The sequence below is a fragment of the Dermacentor variabilis genome, chromosome 5, assembly GCF_050947875.1.
Source record: "Dermacentor variabilis isolate Ectoservices chromosome 5, ASM5094787v1, whole genome shotgun sequence".
Classification (NCBI taxonomy): domain Eukaryota; kingdom Metazoa; phylum Arthropoda; class Arachnida; order Ixodida; family Ixodidae; genus Dermacentor; species Dermacentor variabilis.
In genome coordinates, this window is record NC_134572.1 from 35093619 (window position 1) to 35104668 (window position 11050).

Genomic DNA, 11050 nt, shown 5'->3' on the forward strand with positions numbered 1-11050 from the left:
GCCCGCTGCAGAGGAGACCAATTAGGTCAGAATGCGAGCGGCATCTGCACACGCACCGTGGTGGGCTCCCACGTTGGGCCGCTTCTTTTTCTTCCTTTGTGTAGTTCATCTTTTCTTCTTCACTGACTTCCAGAAGGAGTGGGCAGCCGTCGTGACCGAGCCTCACGCGCCGGCGCTGTAATGTCGTCGCCGGTTCGTCTCATTTGGTGTGGTACGAGTACATGCGGGACTTTGGTTCTGCTGCTGCTTCTGCTCGGAACTTGTGCGCGTGCAGGCGCGGTTGTGGCGCGCGCTGCCTCGTACAGCTAGGACACCTCGAGTTTTACCTGCCTGCTCTTGTTTCTAGTGGCGTTCTCTGAAAAGAAGCGGATTTCAACGTGGCTTCTTCTTTTGTCTCGTGTAGCCGGCCAACGTTGCGCAACGCGCTGCGCACGCAACTCTGCTTACATATCTATTTAGTTTAGGTGCCAGCGCAATTGTTACGTCTCGGCAGCCTTGGCGTCTATACAAACAAGGGAGTGCCAGATTTAAATGGGGAAAGTGTCAGACTCCTTGCACCCCACACAATGACAACGCCCTCGTTGTGATATTGCTGCATAAATGTCTTGTAGCCCTTTAGCCTATGCACATATAATAACGTTTACGGAGTAGCTAAATGCGTGCCGAAGACATATGGCCGGCAGTCTTGATTGTGCCATCGTCTGACGCTGAGTACAACTAGAGCATACTTAACTATAACAATAAGTACCACGATTTTTTCTCGCCTGCTGATGAAAAAAAAGTATGCAGGAGCAGTAATTATAGCATAAACAACAAGAAAACGCTACTTCACCTGGCGCTTGCCTTAGTGCCGCAGTTTTTTCGATATTTCGTTAACTATCACAGTAGCAAAAGCGCGGCCAGGAAGCCTGCAGTGAAAAGCAAGCATGATTTCTTTCATACTCGTCACTGGCACTTACTTACTCTCACTCACTCACTCACTCACTCACTCACTCACTCGCTCGCTCACTCACTCACTCACTCACTCACTCACTCACTCACTCACTCACTCACTCACTCACTCAGTCACTCACTCACTCACTCACTCACTCACTCACTCACTCACTCACTCACTCACTCACTCACTCACTCACTCACTCACTCACTCACTCACTTTCACTCACTCACTCACTCACTCACTCACCAACCAGGCTTCGCCAGCGGTTCACATTTGGGTGTGGCTCAAACACAAACGACTTCCGTATTACATGGTCATTCGGAATGAAGTTCCCATTCTCCATGCGAGACTAAAAGAGTTGGAATCAAACCCTGGCCAGATGATTGCGTCGTCTTGCTAATTAACTCTCCATATAGTTCGAAATTTGCTGAAATATTTGCTTACCTTGCAACCATATATTTTTGTGATGATGTTTGCCCGCTTACCCAGAACTATTTGATCATCAATTCCGAAACGAAGAAAAGAATTCAATCTTTGACTGTTTTTTCCCAGTGTGTATGTGAACTTTCACTATATCTTACACGTGTCACTTGAACTATAAACGAGGCGCGCCAGTTATAAGCGACGAGGACTTCGCGAAAGCATGAAAGAAAACACGTTGTAGCACCTCTTATATAGAATTTCTTTCCTTTTCTGCTTTGAGAAAGGCAATGCGTAAATCCAAACGCTTTAAATGTTCTTATACTCTGCGTTCTCGTTAAATTCCAACAGGAAAAACAGAAAGAGAAGGTAAAAATAAAATACAGTTTCAATATATTTTCGGAAAGCTTAACACTATAGTGTTGTTGCTAAACCTGCAAGCGAGCGGCTTTAGTCTTAACCTTTCCTTGGTTCAGCAAGCAAAGCTAGGTGGTAAAACAGAATCTTTAATAATTTAATATGCGTACTACATAACCCTCTTTAACAAAAACTTATATATTCCTTACGATCGGAGGGCTAACGATGCGCGTAAGAGCCGCTATTCTACGGCACACGAATAGATACTTTTGGAAAACAAGAACCTTAAGCCCAAACCATGCTCAAGCCTGTGAGCCTTGCGTTTGCCACGCGGACGCGCGCCAAATTGGCTCACTCATAGCTGTTTATGAAATACGCTTTTTCTTACTTAGTTATTGAGAATGCTTTGAAATGCTGAAATACGGATAAGTACAACTGTTTTATATTTAGACTCGTTCTCTCAGCGCGGAACTCAAAGAAAAAGCACACTCGCGCGTGACATATTTATGAACCTGCCCCACTGTGTGTTGATTGTATCACGCCGTAGTTGTAAATCCTGAAACCACAACACCTTTCCACACACCCCGGAGCAGCTCGCGCCAATTGTATCCCCATATCGCTTTGTGTTTCATTATGGCCACATTTCTCTTCCCTTTTGCTGTTATTGTTTTCCCTGTGTTTCCATATTTCTATCGTCTACGTTTATCAATATTCCAAGGTATTTCTATTCTTTTACCAGAAGTCTTTCCTGGCCGTATACTGACACTGTCTGTTTCGTCTTTTTATTGAATACCATAACACTGATTTTTTAAACGATAAATTCCAGCCCGAAATTTTCGCCTTCCTGTCCAGATGTTGCATATCACTTTGCTTGCTAGTTAGCAACACGATGTCGTTCGCATTAAACAAACATGGAAGCTGCAGCACAACTATCGTACCCGCATGCTCGTGTGTGAGAGATTAAACCCGATACTGCTTCCCTCTAGCGTCCTTTCTTCCCTTACCCTGTACATCATAAACAGCAGCGTGGATAGAGGGCACACCTGTCTCATTCTCTTGTTGATATCCGCTTGCTCCTGGCTCCTCGCTCATCATCCCTTTCCATTCAATGCAAACTGTATTGTCTAGGTAAATATCCATTAAAAGCGGCATACAGTCGTTTCCTATGCCTTCCCCTTCCAGAATATACCACAATATGCTGCAGTTTACGTTGTCACACGCTCCGGTAATGTCTAAAAAACCCACATACAGCGGTCTCCTTTCTTGTCTGGATATTCTTATACAATGAGTAAGGACAAATATGTTATCATCCTGACGCCTACCTATTCTTAAACATTCTGAAGTTCTCCCAATATGCTCCCACATAATCGGTGAAAGCCTGCCGGATACTTCAGAGCCGACTACTCAAAAATTACTGTGAGGAAATCAATAAACACCTGCACTTGCTCGCTGAAGTTATCTGAATGCCGGGGCACGCGGGAATGGAGACCAATGAAGGGGCTAACCTGCTCACCCGAGAAGCACTGCGCCGGGCCCCCTCCATCCTCTACGCAGGTCCATTCTTTCACAAGGCACACACAGTGCCCACTCTAACCCCATACATAGAAGACAGAAGACAATTTTCAACTGCGAAGCACAAACAAGCACCCTGCATCTAGCAGCAAAGCAACAACCAATATGGGGGCAAGTAGCAGAGCCTTCGCCTAAGTGCGGGCTCTGTGGTTGTCACCCAAACCCTCTGCGCATATTTTGGCACTGCGGACCTCCATTTCCAACACCTCCCAACAGCGCCACCTTCCCCCTAACCCCTACTCCCTAGTCGATGACTGCAGCCATCACACACAATGGTTAAGCAATCCTGGCTGCCTACATCGACTCTGCAGTGGTGCAGGCGATCAGCTGGCTCCTGTACTGAGGGTTTTATTGCATTTTATTATTGCGATATGAATTATATGGACACTCCAAGCGAATTTTAGCCGCCGTCATCACCGTGAGGTTTCGCATATGTTTAGGTATACGTATTCTCTACGCCTCGCCCTGCTATATTACATGTGGTATATGCCGGTTATATTTACACACCGTTCTATCACTAATGTTGCTCATAACAGGTCTTACATTCTTTACCACATTATTCCTCGGAATTTTGAGAATAGCAGCATACAAACAAATGCCATGGAACAAAACAACGACCGCACATGCCTTTCATCCTCAATCTTTTCAGACTCTGGAATCGGCCCACGAAAGCGAGAGAGAGAGAGAGCGAGAGGTGTATAAGGAAGGCAGGGATGTTAACCAGTCGAGAGTCTGATTGGCTACCCTACGCTTGGGGAAGGGAGAAGGGGGCAGAGAGAGAAGGGATTGAGAAAAAGTATAGAGATGTGCACGGACAGTACTTGTGTCAAAGCCGCTCGTGCAAACCAGACGTTCTGAGAAAGCACAAAAGTGCCTTCACTGCCTTCTGAGCCGATGATTGGTGGGGACGGTACAGTAGTACTGTCTGTTCACTCAGAGGACGACCATCTAATTTCCTCAATGTGTTGGACAAAGGTTGTCTTTGTGCTTGAAATGGAGGACAGTGGTACAATAAGTAGTCAATGTTCTCCTCACCTACGCAAACTCCACATGCAGGACTATCAGCCATTCCAATTAGTGTTGAGTAGGCTTTTGTGAAGGCAACTCTAAGCCACAACCGACACAGAAGAGACGTTTCGCGTCGATGCAGTCCGGCCGGAGGTCTGAGTTGCATTGAAGGGTCTAGTCTGTGCAGTCTTGTGCGCCTTGAATGTGCGGTATTCCACTCTGCTAAAGATAGTGTGCGTGCTAGAATGCGAAGGTGTCTCGTAACGTCGGTCCTTGAGAGAGGAATGGGGACGCAGCGGTCTTCTTTGTTGGACATCTGAGCTGCCTTATCTAGGTCATCATTTCCAATGATACCGCAATGACCTGGTATTCATTGAAAAGAGATATCATGACCTTTTTCTCTCAAGTGATGGACATGTTCCACGATTTCGCACGTGAGCTGATCGTGACTTCCATGTTGGAGAAACGACTGCACACATTTGAACGCCGGCTTTGAATCGCAGAAGACTGCCCATTTCCGAGGACTTAAAGCATTTATCACATGAAGCGCATCGCGGTGAGCCACAAGCTCTGTAGCTGTAGACGTAGTGATATGGCAAGTGTTGAAGCCCACGAAAGAGGTTTGAAACATACCCGATACGGAATTGGGGTAGTTAATTCGCTAAGAAACGCCTTGGCTTTTATGAATAAACACAGATGAAGCTGTCTGATGGCATGATTCAAACAAAGGATCGCTAGAACATCAGCTCGTTTGTACTTAGTTTACGTTTACTTTAGTTCCTATTGCCGCTACAGTTACGAGTCTTACACTTCATGCGATATTCGAACATGAAGCTATCGCATTCATTGCTTCGCCTGTATGGCAAAACTGATTCTTTTTCTTCAATAAAATTTACTACAACTATTTCTCCTGCTACTACTACTCGCGAACGGCGTGTCCATGACAGCTTGTACTGCATTCTCTGTCAGGTAGCTCGCTGAGCCCGTCCCGTACGTGGGACGCGCAACGTGCAGGCGCAGATTTCACGTGCATACGGGATACTCAATAGGACTCCCTACGTACGGCGCATGTGAATTTTGATCCCACAAGATCGTCATGTACTTAGCATACGTGAAACTAAAATATTTACGCTGACAGCCTTATAACAACCTAAATATTAAATAAATTGTGATGCAACCCATCTCACGATGACTGTCGACAGTAATATGTTAGCATTTGACCAATATAGCGACATAACGCATAGCCACCATCGAAACGAGTTATGTATGAGGCGTGCACTACCGCAGTGCTCCTGCTTCGCACTTCCCTAAAAAGGCGGTGGCATGGCGCCGCTGCCGCGAAGCCTGCACATGGCCTCCAAAATGCATGGCGTATCGGTGCTTACGGGCGCTAAGAAACACGCCATGCGGCAGTCTGGCTCCTCTCTCACATTCCTTCCTGGACACGCTGTGCCATCTAGTGGCACTGCCGAGAAGTCTGCGCGTGGCCTCCGAGACAAGAAGCGCGGCGTGCGGGCGCCTGGATCGCTGAGAATTGCTCCCTCGCTTGCCACACACTCAGTGGCACATACTCAGCGACCAAGGTTGACGAGAGAGATAGAGATAAACCTTTAATGCGTCCTTGATGGGGCCCGGCAAGTTGGTGAGAGGTTCATTGAAGAGCGGCACATACCAAGCCCATTCATGGCTCAGCTCGCTAAAGCGTTAGCATGAAAGGCGTTTATTGAAAGCGGCACATACGCCGTGCATTTATGGGGGCAGCCTAGTAAAGCATCTGGTTGCTGTCCTTGAACCCTTGTGACGTGGGTTCGATTTCGCCCAGCATCGGAGAAATTTGAGGGATCTTTTTCGTCATTGTAGAGGGGCGCATTCACATTGGCACACACCTGGTTACCCAAGTTTGTGTGAAATACGTTCATTGAAGAGTGTACACAATTACTGGCACGTAGCGAGTGACCCACGTTGGCATCAAAGAGGTTCATTTAAGACTAGCACGGACCGTATAGCACATACCCAGTACTCCAACTCGGCGTGAACGAGTTTCCTTGAGCAGCGGTGCCTACACAGTCCCGCATCTACAGTGACCCCTGTTGGTGTGAAAGAGGTTCGTTGAAGAGCGGCACGGATGTACGCATATACACATACTGAGTGCCCCAAGTTGGTCCGATGGCTGGGTTCAGACCCTGCTATATCAGCACAGTAGCGCGATGCGCTAACCATTTGACCACGGACTACCCAGTGACCCAGGTAAGCGTGGAGGCGGTTAGATAGAAACATACATAGCTACATAGACACAAACAAGTATACAAAAATATATAGATATTTAGCCTCCGGAAAGTGCGTTAAGTATCCTATGAATGCTAAGGCATTAAAACGAACGCAAGGGAACTCGGCTTCCCGTTCTACGTTCATTGAAAAACAATGAAAGCTGTGAAGTCATTTCTTCCCACGAATGGAATTCATTCAGTAATGCGCCTTGAAATATCTCGAATAGTTCAAGATGTCATGATAACGAAGAAGAAAAAGTGTAATGACAGTTCGATAGAACACAGCTATGAAACCTACCTCAACAAAGCAAGAAAGAGCAAAACGTCAGACCCTTCGCGTACCACGCTTATATAAGCAACGTTCAAACAGCACAACGTAAAATCGCTGCACACTGTGCACAGGAAGCCACTCGTGGAGTGCTCTTTTAAAGAGAGCAACGAGGCGAGGCTAAAAGCATTTTGATCACATTCCTTCTGAGTTATGGTTCACATGCCTCGTATCATTTCCTCGAATAAGCTTTTGTCACGTGTAATACGCGTGAGTCAAGAAATGTGATTTGGTGCCAAGTCAAATGTGAAGAGATCCGTATGGAAGGCCTGCGCCATCACGCTCCGCTTACCGCTCCTTCCTAAACGTAGAGAAAGAAATTTGAACCGAAGGCTAAAAGACACATAGGTTACCAGCCTTGAGTGCAATGTGGAAGGTTCTTCGTGTGCCGTATTGTTAGAGATCTCCAATGGCAAAAAATCTCCATCACAAGAGCTTTTCATTGAATTCGAGTCTCTACCTCCGAGTTTTCGAAGGGTAGGAGGTGGAGTAGATACATACGGGAAGTAATTCTTTTGTATTTGATCAAACATTTTTGTCTCCGGAAAACCCACTGCGACTACGTCTTCCTATATGTACGCGTGACTGCCGGATAGGGGAAGAAGCTGTCCATGAAAATTTAATGCTGGAGGTAGCTCCGAGATCCCAAAACTGGCGGACGTTTCATTTCAATAAAATCTTTATCCCCTTCCCCCATGAAACGTCTGAAACTTATGACAAATATCTTCGAGATTCTGTGTGGGAAGATGTTCGGTACCGATGGCCAATGATACTACTGAGGAAGCGTGGGTCTTGCTTTGATTAGCAGCTGAACGTTTTGAAAGTTTATCAGCTCTTAAGCAACGTTTATAAAACTTGTGGGCAGTTCAACTGCTTTATGAGATGCTTACGTTGTTGAGCCAATAATAATTTCTGAGTTTCAACATTCCTGCACAGTTGGCGACTGAGAGAAGTTCGATGCATCGTTCGGCGAGTTCATGTAGTTTATAGCATGGAGACGCTCACGAATGAAGTATGCTAATATTTGTGATGATGACTAGACTACATTAACAGAAAAACAGGCTATGTAACCGTGCGTTGCAAACCAGTCATTTACGCTCAGAGAACAAGCGTAGTGCTTTTATTTTGGCTGCTTGTATACCGGGTGCCAGAGTTAACTTGGACCGAGATTTAAAAAAAAAAAATCAAGAGCTGTAGAGAAATCGCACCGACTGCATAGGAGCGGCAGTCGTGTGTACTTACAGCCAGTATTCTTTTTCAACACGAAGTATTAGCTAACTGCTTTCAATTAGTGAACTTTTTGATTATGTCTTGAATTGCAAACATGTCAATTACAGAGTTGTAAGGCCTTGTAAATAACCTCCAAATCAAGCATTTAATTCGTGCTGAAGTGTGCCTGGTTGTTTCTTCAAAAATTTCTCTTCTGCAAAATACGCGAAGTATCAAATACATGTGCGCTCGTGCGCCGCTACTCAAACGCCTCCATGCAACCTTTGAAAGATATACGAATGCATTCGTTTATCGCCGCATCGTACAAGGAAGCCATGTAGGATGGTTCAAGAGGTTTTGCGACCTAACTAGCATGGCGCGATAAGCGTCAGCATCTGCGGACGGAGGAATGTCGCGCTTGATCATGAGGCACTTGGGATAGCTTTAACCTTCGCTTATCATGAAACAAAGCTAAAAAAAAATTCGACCAAGGTTAAAAAAAAACAGTGCGCAAAAGAGCAAGAAAAAAGAAAAGGGAGCTCTCGGAAGAACAGAAAAGAGCTACTCAGGAGGTTATTTCAATAAAATATAAACCAAGAGCAGGTAAGGCGTCGCAGCCGCTCACAAAAAAACATCCAATGAATACAACTAGTTTAGCCACTTACCGTTTCTGTCCCTTGAAATCCGGAAAAGAAGCAAAACAAAGCAGTTTTTTACCTATTTCCATCTTTGTCGCAAGCTTTCTTTATGTGAGGATAGGGGGACATCAAGAAGGTGCGTTAAATAGTCACGTTTTATACCAGTTTTGAGCGGCAATTTTTATTTGCCACTAATAGCACGTGCTCCAATATGTCCCCGTCTGAAGCAATGCAGTACTTCCTTCTTTCCAACACTTGTGCTTTTGCAGCTTTGACCAACAACGTTGAAATTTCGCGGCAGACTCTGATCATTTTTGCCTTTCGGGCGTTCGGTGTGGTAGTTTAGCGGCTATACGCGGAATCTTTCACGTAAATCCACAAGAAGTAGTCCAGCGGTGTCATGTCCGGTGACTTTGGAGGCCAGGATACATGCAGGTTCGTGCCGGCCACTCTGCTGTCCAGGAAAAAGCTTGTCGAGCCACGCTAGAGACTGACTACTACTATGCGCAGGAACACCACACTGTTGACATCAGATGTTCCGAAGGTGCGCAAAGGCAACATTGCAACAGACGTCGTTAATGGGGCCCTCAAGGATGTCGTTGACGTAGCGTTGCGTCGTTAGTGTGTTATCAAAAAATATGAGTCCGATGATGTTGTTTTCAAAAATACCGCACCACACATTAAACAACAACTGGTATTGGTGTCGTGTTTGTGCCACGACACCAATACCTATGGGGATTCCTATCACTCCAGTAGATCGCGTTGTGAAGATTAATGTGTGGATTTCTGGAGAAATTAGTTTCATCCATCCAAAACACGCGATTGAGAGTGTCCGGTTCTTCTTCACATTTCGTGAAAATCGAATTGGAAAAGTCAAGTCCGTTTACGAAATATGGGTCTTCAATTTTTTTATGAAAATGTACATGGTACGGGTGCATATGACCTGTTCTTAAAATCCTCCACACTGATGACCTTGAGGTTCCGGCCTTCACATTGGCGTCGCGAACAGTACCGGGAGGATTAGCAGCAAAGAGTACCAAAAGATTCATTTCGCTTCTTGAACTACCTTCGCAGTCCTGTGTCGCTTTCTTGTGAAGCTACCCGTCCCGGAAAGGTCTTCGTACGTTCTAAGTATTGTTGACGGACTAGGGCGCCCTCCACAAGTCATGTCCGAAATAGCTTGGTTGCCTTCCTCTCGTTGTTGTTCGGCGCCCCCAGAGCCAGGATCATTTTAGCCTTCTTATCATTCGGGAAGGGCATGGCTGTCGTCCTGAAGGGCAGATCACTGGCGTGGTAGCGTTCAGATCTCCCGTTATTATCTACGCACCGACACGTCAAGCAAAAATGATTTACGCAGTCAACAACAGCATATGTTGGCCGTACAGATCCACCAAAACGCATTAGATGGACATAGCCTGCGTATGGTTTGTTTCTATTGCTAAAGGGAACAAAATGAACATACGCTCCCCGGCTTCGAAATTTCATCCGAAATGAAGTGCTGAGAGTGTGCCTATGCCGTGTGTCCCAGCTAACTTCAGCCAGCGTTTTAATTTATGCGAATGCCACGTAGCTGGACACAACCAAGGTAATATTGTTTGCCGTCGCTTGGAGATATTCAAATTAAGTTTTAATCCACCTAATTAGATAATACGCAATTAATTAAACCAATAAGTAATTAGACAATTATTATTTAGCTTTTAATTAATTTGTTATTGTGTGCTTAGTGTCTCATTATTTCTCAATAAACTATTTATTAACTGATGCAATTATTAATTATTTAACTAATTAATTAATTCGGCTAGTTATATAATTCATTGCGACCACCAAAGGTCGAGGCTTCAACTCTCACCAACGACCGTGGGTTCGAGTGCCTTAATTACCTATATATTAATTAGCTTCCCCTTAATTACCACGAAAGTAAGTGGGTTCGACTCCCACCAATGCTCGTGGGTTCGAGTGTCGTAGCGAACTCTATCGTAATTAATCATGTGCCTTAATTATATCTACCTTGATTAACTTCGCGTTAATGAACACCAAAGATCGTGTGTTGGACTACCACTAAAGGTCGTGGGCTCGAGTGCCTTAACTATATCTTAGAAACTGGACCTTAATTAACATCGCCCTAATTGACACGAACGGTCGCGGGTTTGAAAGGTTCCCCCAATGGTCGTGGGTTCGAGTGCCTTAATTCTATTTTAATTAACTGTGCCTTAAAAAAATCCACGCTGCCTTAACTGGCGTCGTGAACTGCCTCGATTGGTTCGCTTGGGCTCCCGTGACTTTTTCGGACCATCGTGTGGTCGTGCTAACATCG